We start from the raw sequence: 11,434 nt of genomic DNA, 5'->3' as shown, positions 1-11,434 counted from the left end.
TGAGTGTGTTTATTTAAGGTAGACTTATTTGTAAATATTATTTCAAATAATGGTAATTCTGTGGACATGCCCTCAAAGTATTCTTAGCTGGTGAGTGAGACACAACACTACTGTAACAGCATTTGCCACACAGAGATTTATACCCAGTGCTTTCAGATCCTAGAGGAAGGTGTGATTGATTTTGTCTGAAGCCATTTGGGAGCAGGACTAAGAAAAGGCTCATATATTTTGGGTGGGTGGTTAGGGCCACATAGCATGTACCCAGCGTAAGAGCACCATTCTCCAGCTCTGTGTCTCATGCTGTTGTTCAGTGCAACCCTCTCTCTATATATCCTGCCCAAATTGGAATAGTTTCAATGGCAGGACTTGTCAATTATCCACAGTTGTTAGAAGTCACTGACCTCCACTCCTGAGAAATGCATTCACTTGTTCCAAACTCACCCTTGATAATTGGCATGTGCCTTCCTAGGAGAGTTGCCAGACATCTGGTGCATGACTTTGCACCTTGATGGAAGGTCCGACCATTTGTTACTCCATGCCTCATCTGAATTCTGGCCCCTCTCTTTGCCCTATCTCTTTGCTTCATTCTTGCTTCCTCTATAATCTTTCTTGGATATTCTTGTCCGCTTTCCCCTGCAGACCCCCTGGTCCCCAAACTACTTTTCTTATTTACAGCTCAGATACTGGACTCACCTCCTTCTGTTTCCCTCCTGGATTTGCCTTAAGGTTTGACTTGACTTTTCTGTTTTCATATACTCTGGTATGAAATGAATGACATTTTGCTAATTTACATGATAGGTGTTTATGTGTTTTTATTCCTCTGGTCTTTGCTCAGGCAATTCCCATGCTTTATAGAATAAGAGATGGGCTTCACAGTCAGATAGGACTGGGTTTACATCACATTTATTAACTGTATGTCCTTGGGCAAGTTACTTAAACTCTTGGAGTCTTTGTTCCCTTACATGTGAGATTGTTATGATGACAATACCTGCACTACTTAAGTCATGGAGCTGTTTTAAGTAGTTAATGAAACAAGGCACATGAACTATTTAGCACAGCGACTAAAACATAGTAAATTTTCAGTAAGTGTTACTTATTGTACCACTAGCCACCCAATCACACATAACAGATCTTCAATAAACATTGTGAAAAGTCAACATGGAAAACAGCCAGAGAAGTCAAAATGAGAATACACACAAAAAAAATCCATGGTAGCTGAAGTTATATTTTATAAATCAAACTCATTACATATTTTATGCTCCACTTCACATATTGTTTGGGGAGTCCATATGGTATACTGAGTAGGGGACTAAGAAGAATCAACTCACATACCTGTGATTTATGCTCCGTTAAAGGATGGAATGAGCCTCAGTCATGCTGGTTGGCTGTGCAGGGATAAAGTCCTGAATTTGTGAGATCTGCCACCTTCGGATGCACAAATACAAAATGCAACTACATAATGCAGTGTGGAAATTAAATATGATATGTTATATCAGTTCTAGGCACATTAGCAGAGATTGAAATAGTTTCACACTTAGACATTTTCAGTGGATGACAAATAGGGTTAATGGATTGTGACTGAAACACTCCTGCCCTCTTAAATCTTTTAGGAGGCTTTTAAAACTGGTAAATACATATTCTTCATGATAGTTGGCAAAAATATGCTCTAATTCAATTTTGAGCTGCTTAGGATTGTGCAAAAATGCAAAAACATGCAGAAACATCCAAGCCCTGGCACTTAAAAAAAAACAAAAACAAACAGTGAAAATGACACTTTAGATCATTTGGCTTTCCATTCTCTTTTGAAGTCCTGCACATTAGAGTTTGCCTAATGTTAGTCTTCTTTTAAGAATAAAATTCAAGGACAGTGTGAAGCTTTGGAATGCTCAGGACTGATCTTTGAATTGATTTGTGTAAGTGTCCATTATAGGAAACAGAAAAAGGAATTTGGGGTCATGGGTCTTGTCATCTAGTGGCTGCAATGTCCCCCCACTTTACCATAGCTAGCTTTCAGGGAACCAAGCTGACTTGAGCCAGAGGAGGAAATTGACTGGACAGCTAGGATTGTGACTCTGTGTGGAGTTAGCCAGCACTGCTGCTCTACCGTAACTCCAAAGGCTTGACAGATGCATTCCCTGAATAGTTTGTGATCCAGTAGTCTTCAACAAAGTGCTCTGTAGGTATCTGCTCTGCTGTCCCCTAGTGATAATGGGAGAAGAGAGGTGGAAGGAGCCCCATGGCTGTGGCATCTCAAGGTGACAGATCAAACTCCAGGAACAAAGAAGCAATCTGAAGTAGCAGTAGTGTTCTCTGGGAGCCAGTGCACCCAGGGCACTGTGGCTGTTAGGAAAGCACAGGTGATGCCAGACATGAAGGATAATTCAAGCTGAGACCAGAATAATATTTCTAAAGCATATCAGCCTTGAGGGGAAAAGGGAGAGAACCACCCACTTTAACCCACATTCTGGGCATTGGAGTCATTCCACTGCAGGAGCGACATACTTGTGCTCCAACGAAGAGTATTAGAATTTGTGTAGGAAACCTGCATTCAAGCCACTTACTAGCTGAAGATTTGTTCTTTTGAAAAGAGGCATAATCAAATCTACCTTAAAGGATTACTTTTCTCCATGACATGGGATAGAAATATTTTCTAAACTTTAGAGTCCTACATAACTGTTAATTATCTCCAGTAGCACCATCATTAATTTCTCAGGAATTTATCTGACGAAATGGAGCTTGCTTCTCCCAAAAGGGTGTCACATCCAGAGACTTCAAACTACCATGACTACTGATTCCTGGTGAATGGACAGGGGAAGCAAGTTCCCCTCACTCAAATTTACATCTTACTTTGACATAGTAAGTTAAATAGAATAAATATTTCTTAAATGATTTAGTAACAGTAATGATGAATCGGATGTCGATGTGTTTTAAGCTTTACCTCCAAAGGATTTAGGAGAATGGATGGCTAGTGAAGGAAAGGAGCCAGGCCCAGGACCACATGTTATATATAAAATAGAAATCCTAACTTTTCTTTTTGAAGAGACCTTTAATATTTAGACCAACCTGGGTAACTGATAAGGTGTCTTCAGTGCTTTATTTGAACAGGTAAGGACAGTAATACAAAACAAAAAACTACCATATACTCTTATTTCATAATGGAAAGGCTATTTTAACACTTAGCCTCCCATAGTTTGAAAGAGATGATTATAGTTTTTTTAGGTAGCATTAAGAAAAATATACCTAAAATCCTTTTCATGTCCTAATAAAGTCATAACATTGTCAAGACCAGTGGGATCTGCACACCTGCATTTGGAGACTATTTATATGTCTGTCTCTGGAGATATCAGTCTTCTGAGACCTCTCCTAAACCCACTTTCTCCTTGCTTCCTCCTCTCCTCTGTCTAAGCAGTTATGCCATCTTCAGAAGAAAGAGGGACAGATGAGACTATAATATTCATATTCCCAGAAGCTAGTAACTCTTATTATGACACTTCCTGGAATAATTGATTCCGCATTGCACTGGGCATTTGACAGCCACACATTTTCCCTTGTATGTCTTTCATCGTGGACATAGAAAGCAAACCACCCAGGATAATGGAATAAAGTACCACATTAGGATCTGTAAGCATATGTGCATTTATTCATAACAATGCTGAAAAGAATTTAAGGCATTTAAATCAATTGTACATGTATTCACCGTATAATTTAATTAGCACTTATGGAAGGCACCATAAAAACTTCTATTACACTGTTTCTATTACAAATAATTACCAAAAAAAAAAAAAAAAAAAACTTGTAGCATTAGGGATGGTGTTCTCTTTGTGATTACAGGAGGGCCATTTGTTTAAAAGCTTCAATGACGTCATGTATACAATAGCTATTTGTCATTTGAGCAAAAAGCAATAGATAAATCTTTGCCAAAGGAAATTGTGTTTGTCATTGTAGAACTTCACACTATTTAAATATACATAATGAAGTATGGTAGAGTTAGGTAATCCCTAACTACTTAAATTGTCTGATTTTAAGATAAAATTTCAGAAAAAAGGAGGGAAAATAGTAACCTCAATATTTGTATTGACAACAGTAATAGCTGTCACCATTTATTGTGGGGTAGGGAACTAGATTGAATACATACAATGCCTCCAATTCTTACAAATAACTCTAATTCTTACAAATGATCTCAATTTTACTTAAGAGGAAGCTGAAACTCAGCCAGTTCCTTAAGTAAATTGTACAGGGTCAAGTTAGAGGCATCAAGAAATGAAGTTGTTTCAGAACGCCCCTATTATTTCCAGCAGAGAACATTGTTTTTACTAAGGTATAATGCTTTAGTATAAATGATAGGTGAAAATCCACTGTGACCTGCCTTTGCATTTTCTTGGAAGAGCCAAGGGAGTTTAAACTATTTGCTGGTATGTACAGACAAACCTATAAATAGTGAAGTGAAATCAGACCAACTAGATTGTTTGCAACTTTCATCGCAAATGAAAGTTTTGACTATCTTAGTGGAAGAAAACAAAAATACGTTCCTTCCTAAATATTTTTCACAAGAACAAATTATTTTTTTTCTTCCACAGTAAGAGACCAAGATATAACCAAAAGACCTTCTGAGTCTTTAAGATACAACACGACAGAGGGAACCTTAGTTTTGCAGAGTAATGCTGAATTTAAGAAAGTCAGTACAGACATCGGTTACTTCCTATCTTCCCTTACAAATATTTTTGATGACTTCTCAAAAACATAGGGTTCACTTCCCAATCCATTTCTTCAGAGACAGCATTAGTTCATTGGGTAGACATGACTGATAAGTTTTGTAATCTGGTACTTTAAGCCCTTTAAAAGTAGACAGCCTTGAAACACTCCATTGAAATTGCTTATTAGTAGAAAATTTCATCTCTAAAGCCATTATAAGAGTGATAGCTACCTCCACAGCTTGCTTCTTTCTGTAACTCTAAAACCATTGTTAATGTTGTTGGAAAGAATATACCATTCTGATATATTGAATTGTAGATTCATTTTCTCCAGGACTAAGACTTTATGTGGAATGCTATCATTGTAAGAAAATACTTATCAGGGAGTGCCTGGGTGGCTTAGTCAATTAAACGTCCAACTGTTGGTTTTGACTCAGGTTGCGATCCCATGATGGTGGGACTGAGCCCCACGCTCTGCATTGACAGTGTAGAATCTGCTTGAGATTCTCTCTCTCACCCTCTCTCTGCCCCTCCTTCCTTCTAATGTGTGTGTGCTCTCTCTCTCCCTCAAAATAAATAAACAACAACAAAAAGAAAATACCGATTGAAATAGATCAGTGTTTTTTTCCAACTGGTATAAAGTAAATAAAGGCCTCTTGGAACTTTTTGTTCTTGTTGTTCCTCTTTAGAGAATCGCAGTGTATGTTAGCCTTATAAAGTTTCTGAGAAATTCTTCAATAAAGAAACCTATTTAAATTTCTTTAACTGAGGGGCACTTGGGTGGCTTAGTAGGTTGAGTGTCAGACTTCAGCTCAGGTCATGATCTCGCAATTCGTGAGTTTGAGCCCCCCGTCGGGCTTTGTGCTGACAGCTCAGAGCCTGGAGTCTGCTTCGGATTCTGTGCCTCCCTCTCTCTGCCCCTTCCCCGCTTGTGCTCTGTCTCTCTGTGTCTCTCAAAGATGAATAAATGTTAAAAAAAAATAAATTTCTTTAACTGAGCAGTTACACAAGCTACTGCAGAACAATTAGAGTAGACTCAGAGATATGCTATCCAGATACTTCTTCAAGGAAGGACTTCTTGTCCCAAATGTCAGTTCCTTTAGGGTTTGCCTCAGTTACAGAGAGCCTTACCCAAGATTTATACTTGAAGAGGGAGTTGAGCCCGTATCCAGGGGCTAGCCAATTTGGCCAAATGTAAGATAGCTTTAGTCAGCTCCACAGTTCCCCATGGGGTGGGATGAGGTTTTGTTGAGCCTGAATGGCATTTTCATTTCCCTTAACCTGGTTTCTTCTCCCTTTCTTTCACATGGTTAATCTCAATAAGTATCTTGAACACAAAGTTCCATCTCATAACTCTTTCTACAGAAATTCATTTATGAATTTATTAACAGGAGTGTTCCAAGAAAACAGATCATGAGGTGAGATTTTAGAGGTAGATAACTCACTACCCAACAGGCAGTGGAGATCCCATTATAATCCTTGTGTTGTATGGGAAGCCACAGAGGGCTCTTGGCACCAGATGGCAGTGGAATTATTTAGATTCTCATGATCTGTGAATTGGGATGTTGTACTTGGGTAAGAGAAAACAATAGTTGGTGTGATTTTTCAGGTGTGTGAGAAATCCAGAAGAAATAGTATCTATATGGATGATGGGTAGTGTGATTATTGCTAAGTACCACTAGTATTCCTAAAAAGGGTAACAAAAAGTTGTGATTGGTTACCATACAATTAAAAGCCAATTTTAAAAATCAGAGTTACAACTTAATTACTATTTAAAAATGTAAGTTACAACTTACATCATGGGGCAGGTCCAGCATTCTCTCATAAGATGGAGGTGACGTTTCATATGGCTGGAATGATGCACTTTTGTCATGAGTGGGGCTCAGACCAACTGGTAACTTAGACTCCCATATGGTAACTGGTAGACTCCCAAATTGGTAACTTAGACCCCAGTGGTGCTCTAGAGTTCCTTCCTCAGCTCACACCTATGGTCATATGAGCAATTCATTAAAATCTCAATCAAAAAGCCTAAGTTTTGTTTTAAGATATGTCAGCTTGGTTTATGAATGCAAGCAAAATATGGATAGCAGCTGTACAGAGACCTCATTTAGGAATGCCTGTAAAAACAGTGCTAAGGGAAAATATTCTCAAAGGGCGGAGTGGGGTACCAGGTTCTCAAATTGTATGTAAAAAGGAATGGCTTGGGGTTATATATAAACTTTTGAGCAGTGGTAAAAAGCTTGGCTAGCTGGCCAGGAGCTTGAAAGAAGAAAATTTGGAATTTGAGAATGAGGTAAGAGCTAAAGATATGTGGAAGAACATTTAGGAATGAGCATGAAGTGGGATCTTTGTACCACTAGAAGGTACCCAGCAGGGAGGAGACACTAAACACATAAGTAGACAAAAAGACTTAAACACTGTTATCCATCATCCTCAGTTTTTGCATCCCCCTTCCCCACTGCAGGGTTGGCACAATAAGCATATGAATGAAGTGGTCATGGTTGGAGAGATTGTCATTAAACATGAGCCTAACAGCATGGTCTTCTGTTTACAAAGGCTGATTTGGCTACTACTACTTCTAATTACCCAACCTGCCAGAGACAGAGATCCTCAAGGAGACCAAACAGCCAATTGATGCCAAGTGGACCATATTTGAAACACTTCATTCCTATAAGTACCAAATGTTTGTTCTAACAGTAATAGATTCATATTCCAGTTATTGGTTTGGTTTTCTGACTGTGGCATAAGCCAGCACCACTTTTCCACTGGGTTATAGAGTGTTTGATCTATCCACATGGGGTCCCATATAACACTGTCAGACCAGAGAAGTCCTTCTACGACAAAATAAATACAGGAATTGGCCATGGGCATGGGGTTCACTAGAAGAATCCCATGCTATATCATCCAGAAGTTGCTTTCCTAATAAAGAATCGGAGTGATCTTTGAATCTCAGCAGACATGGTAGCTGAGAGTGAGGGGGATTTAGAGTGAATAGTTGAGGAAGGAAAAATGGGCATCAGAGAAAATATACAGTTGCAGGGACTGTAGTTCACTTCACTAAATTTCTTATCCAAAATTTGACCCAGAATGAAAGGCCCTCTGGAATACTAGAGGTGCTACTTGTGGAACAAATATGGAGTGGATCTGATCAGCACAAAGAAGCAGACTGAGAGATACAGCGTTGTGCTGCCCTGATCCACTTTCAAGAAAAGACTTCTTTCCTGAGCTGTTAATTTCTTCAGGGTTTGCCTTAGCCACAAAATACTGTTTCTCTCAAAGGCTTGTCCTTCCCATAGCAACTCGTATGCAATGAGTGATAGAAATATAAGGATTTAGCTGATTCAGATACATGCAGGACAACTCTGATGAGCTGCATTAACTTATAAATCTCCTCCAGGGGAGGCTTTGCTAATGTGACTCACACTTCACCTTCTTCCTCTGCCCATTCTGTTGCTTTCATTGCCTTTCACAGATATTGATCCCTAATATAGACCCTGAACTCCAAACTACATTCTGAGAATTAGCTTCAGGAAACCCTACCAATGACAAAAAAAAAAATGTTCCATAAAATACTGATTTGGGAAAAGTTATACTAGAAGATTACAAGAATGAGTTATATCCTTCTTCTCATTAATCTTTTAAAAATACCAAGTATCTTAAAAATTATCACCATCTTTCTATCTTAAATCTTTTCATTTTCTCTTAATTAGGTGTAGGATCATTAATTAAGTGTATACAGATTAAAGCAAGCAGAAAGAAAGGAAGAAATAAAACATTAAACACCTTCATGCTGGGCATTACTATGCCTGGAAACTATAAAGGATATTGTGCCCATACAGGATTCCATGTTGACTATAAGTGGCTTAGAATCCTATTGAAATGCAAGAAACATATGAAAAAAATAATAAGAATAAAAGATTAAAAGCAGTTCATCTCATAGTGCAGTAGTCATAAAGCAATGCATGACCAACTTTTCAATGAAGGAATATAGGTAATATATAGGTAATATGTGCTCTAGAAGCTACCATCACAAAAAGGACATAGTTAAAATACTAACAAAGTGTTAAAAATAAGAAAGACAGTTCAGTGGGAAGTTTTTGGAATCTTCAGAGAAAAGAAGGGATTTGAAATGAATTGGTCCCTCCCTTCTGCATATACCTGCTTTTTAAAATATACCTGTATAAAATAAAAATGCTCAAAATAATAATTTGAAACAATTTCCATATTTGTGAGGCATAGTGCTATATTCCACAGGAAGAAATTGCTTTGGGCTGAATTGTTTGCCCCCAAAATGTACATATAGAAGCCCTAATCCCAATGTGACTATATTTGGAGACAGAGCTTTTAGGAGGTTAAATGGTTAAATGAGGCCATAAGAGTGGGGGTCCTAAAGTGGTAGGATTGATAGCCTTATGAGAAGAAGAAGAAAGGGAATGAGCTTTCTCTCCACATGCGTACAATAAGGGAAAGCCATGTGAATGCAGTTATGTGAATATGGTAAGAGCTCTGTTCATTGTCCTACAAGAGAGTTCTCACCAGAAACTCAATCTGCCCACACCATGATCTTGGACTTTCCAGCCTGTGAGAAAATAAATTTCTGTTGTTTAAACCACCCAGACTATGGTACTTTGTTATGTTGAGCCTAAGCTGATTCAGACAGAAATTATCCTGAAAGGAGAGGTGGCCTCTTCCCTGTCAGATTTTATATCTTGCCAGAAAAAGAAAACACTGGCAAGACCCATGTCAAGAAGGGAAATGTTCCAAATGCATGTGTTGTGTATAAGTAGGAGAGGAGGAAGATAAAATACACACATATATCCCACTTTATTTTAGTTTGATATACCAACTTTACTTGATTATAAGATATTTATAATTTTGTAATCCAGTAAGTACAAAATAAGCATGCTGGGTGAGAGACATAAGGGATGGAAAATATTCTTTGAGCAGGAGCAGAGACCCTACAGAGAATGTATTGCAGTTTTGAGGGTGGGGGTGGCATAGGGTGAAAATTGGTGATACAATCTTTTGATTTAAATAAGACAGAACAAGTAAAATGAACAGAAGCCACTGCACCTAAATGCAGAACCTCATTTACATAGAAACAGGAACAATTTCATGTTTAAGAAATGTCAGTTTTCTATAAATACGGAGGTTCACTCATTACCACCAGAATTATTCATTATACTATGATTCAAAACAAGATGAATATACTGGGCCAATATTAGGACTCCAATCCCTAAAGCAGCCTTTCATGTATTTTTCAAAACTAGCTGTGTCCATCCAAAAATAGAAGTGTGCTGAGTATGTGGTAAGGTCGGGGGGAGGGGGAAAAGAAAGAAATGAATTCATTTCTTTCCCAAGTCAAGTGAGCAAGGAATAGTCATTAGAGACATTTGGGACATATACCTGACATAATTCTCATTTCCTTAATTTTTTTAAACTTAAAATTTGGCAATGGAAGAATATTAGCATCTGAATTCTCATTCCAGTTTTCTCTGTACCGCCCCCACCCACATCTTCAACCACTTCTCTTTTCTATTATTTACCTACCTCTATCATATCCATTCTTCAAGTCTGCCTGAAACTCTTCTTCCACAATGTCTTTTTTTATTTATAATTTCCTTTAGGATTTTCTGGGGGAGTGTGTGTGTGTGTGTGTGTGTGTGTGTGTACGTGCACACGTGTGTGTGTGTTGCATGTTCAAATACACATGTATACTCTTATCTTGCTCAAAGTTTAATGGCCCTTTTAAAATTGAAATCTCATACCTGACCTCAATTTCAGTATATTTTAGTCTGTTGTTCATTTCACAGTTTTATCATCACTGCCTTTGTTCTCTCAATCTGGAACTCTTTTTAGACACACTATATAAATCTTGAATATATGCTCCTAGTTTCTGAATTTTTCTTTCCTCTGTTTCATATCTTCTGTATTTGACTCCACGTTTGCTTCTAGATTACACATTTTGTCTTCAACAGTGATCATTCTAATGAGTTACAAAGATGTATTTATATTTAATCTCCACTTTTTTTGTTTTCTGTTATTTTATCATAGAATTTTGAGTTTATATTATGTATACATTACCTTCTCTAATTTCATCGAAGCCTCACACAGTTGTTTCCAAGTCTTCCTCTAACACCTCAATTATGTCTATTTCCTCCAGAACCATTCTTTCTGTGTGTTCACTTTGTTCTTATTTTTTCATGGTGTTTTACTCAAATGAATGGTAGTCTTTGGTGGTCTGTTCATGTTCATGCATAAACTGGCTTCATGGAATCAGGTGGCATGATTTCCCTCAAGTTCTTCCATTCTCTTCTGTCACAGTCTTTGATCCTGAATGGAAGGGCAAACTTAGGTTCTGGGTATATAATAATCATCTTGTTTCAACTACCTAGAAAAATAAATAGTTACAAGCTACTTTTTAGGTGCATAGTCATGGAGTTTCCTCAGTTTTGATCTCCCCATTGCCAAGTAAGAAGAGCTTTATTCTGGTAGCAGGGAGCTGTACTATGTTTCTGTCCTCAGTAGAGCTGCCTTTCATTACCTCTTTTTTTCTTTTCTCTGTCTTCTCTCTCTCATAGGAACTTGGAATAAGCCTTCAGATCAAGTCTGAACCCTTCCCAGGTGGTCAGAGTAGTGTCTTCACTTTTTGAATTTTAGCCCAGGGTAAAAAGCTTCTGCAGCCCCACTGCTCAGTGTGTGTGTGTGTGTGTGTGTGTGTGTGTGTGTGTGTGTGTGTGTGT

Source organism: Herpailurus yagouaroundi, unplaced genomic scaffold, assembly GCF_014898765.1.
Source record: "Herpailurus yagouaroundi ecotype Mexico unplaced genomic scaffold, PumYag 210, whole genome shotgun sequence".
In the NCBI taxonomy this organism is placed as follows: Eukaryota; Metazoa; Chordata; class Mammalia; order Carnivora; family Felidae; genus Herpailurus; species Herpailurus yagouaroundi.
The sequence above is the reverse complement of the archived record's forward strand: the minus strand, read 5'-3'. Positions refer to the sequence as shown.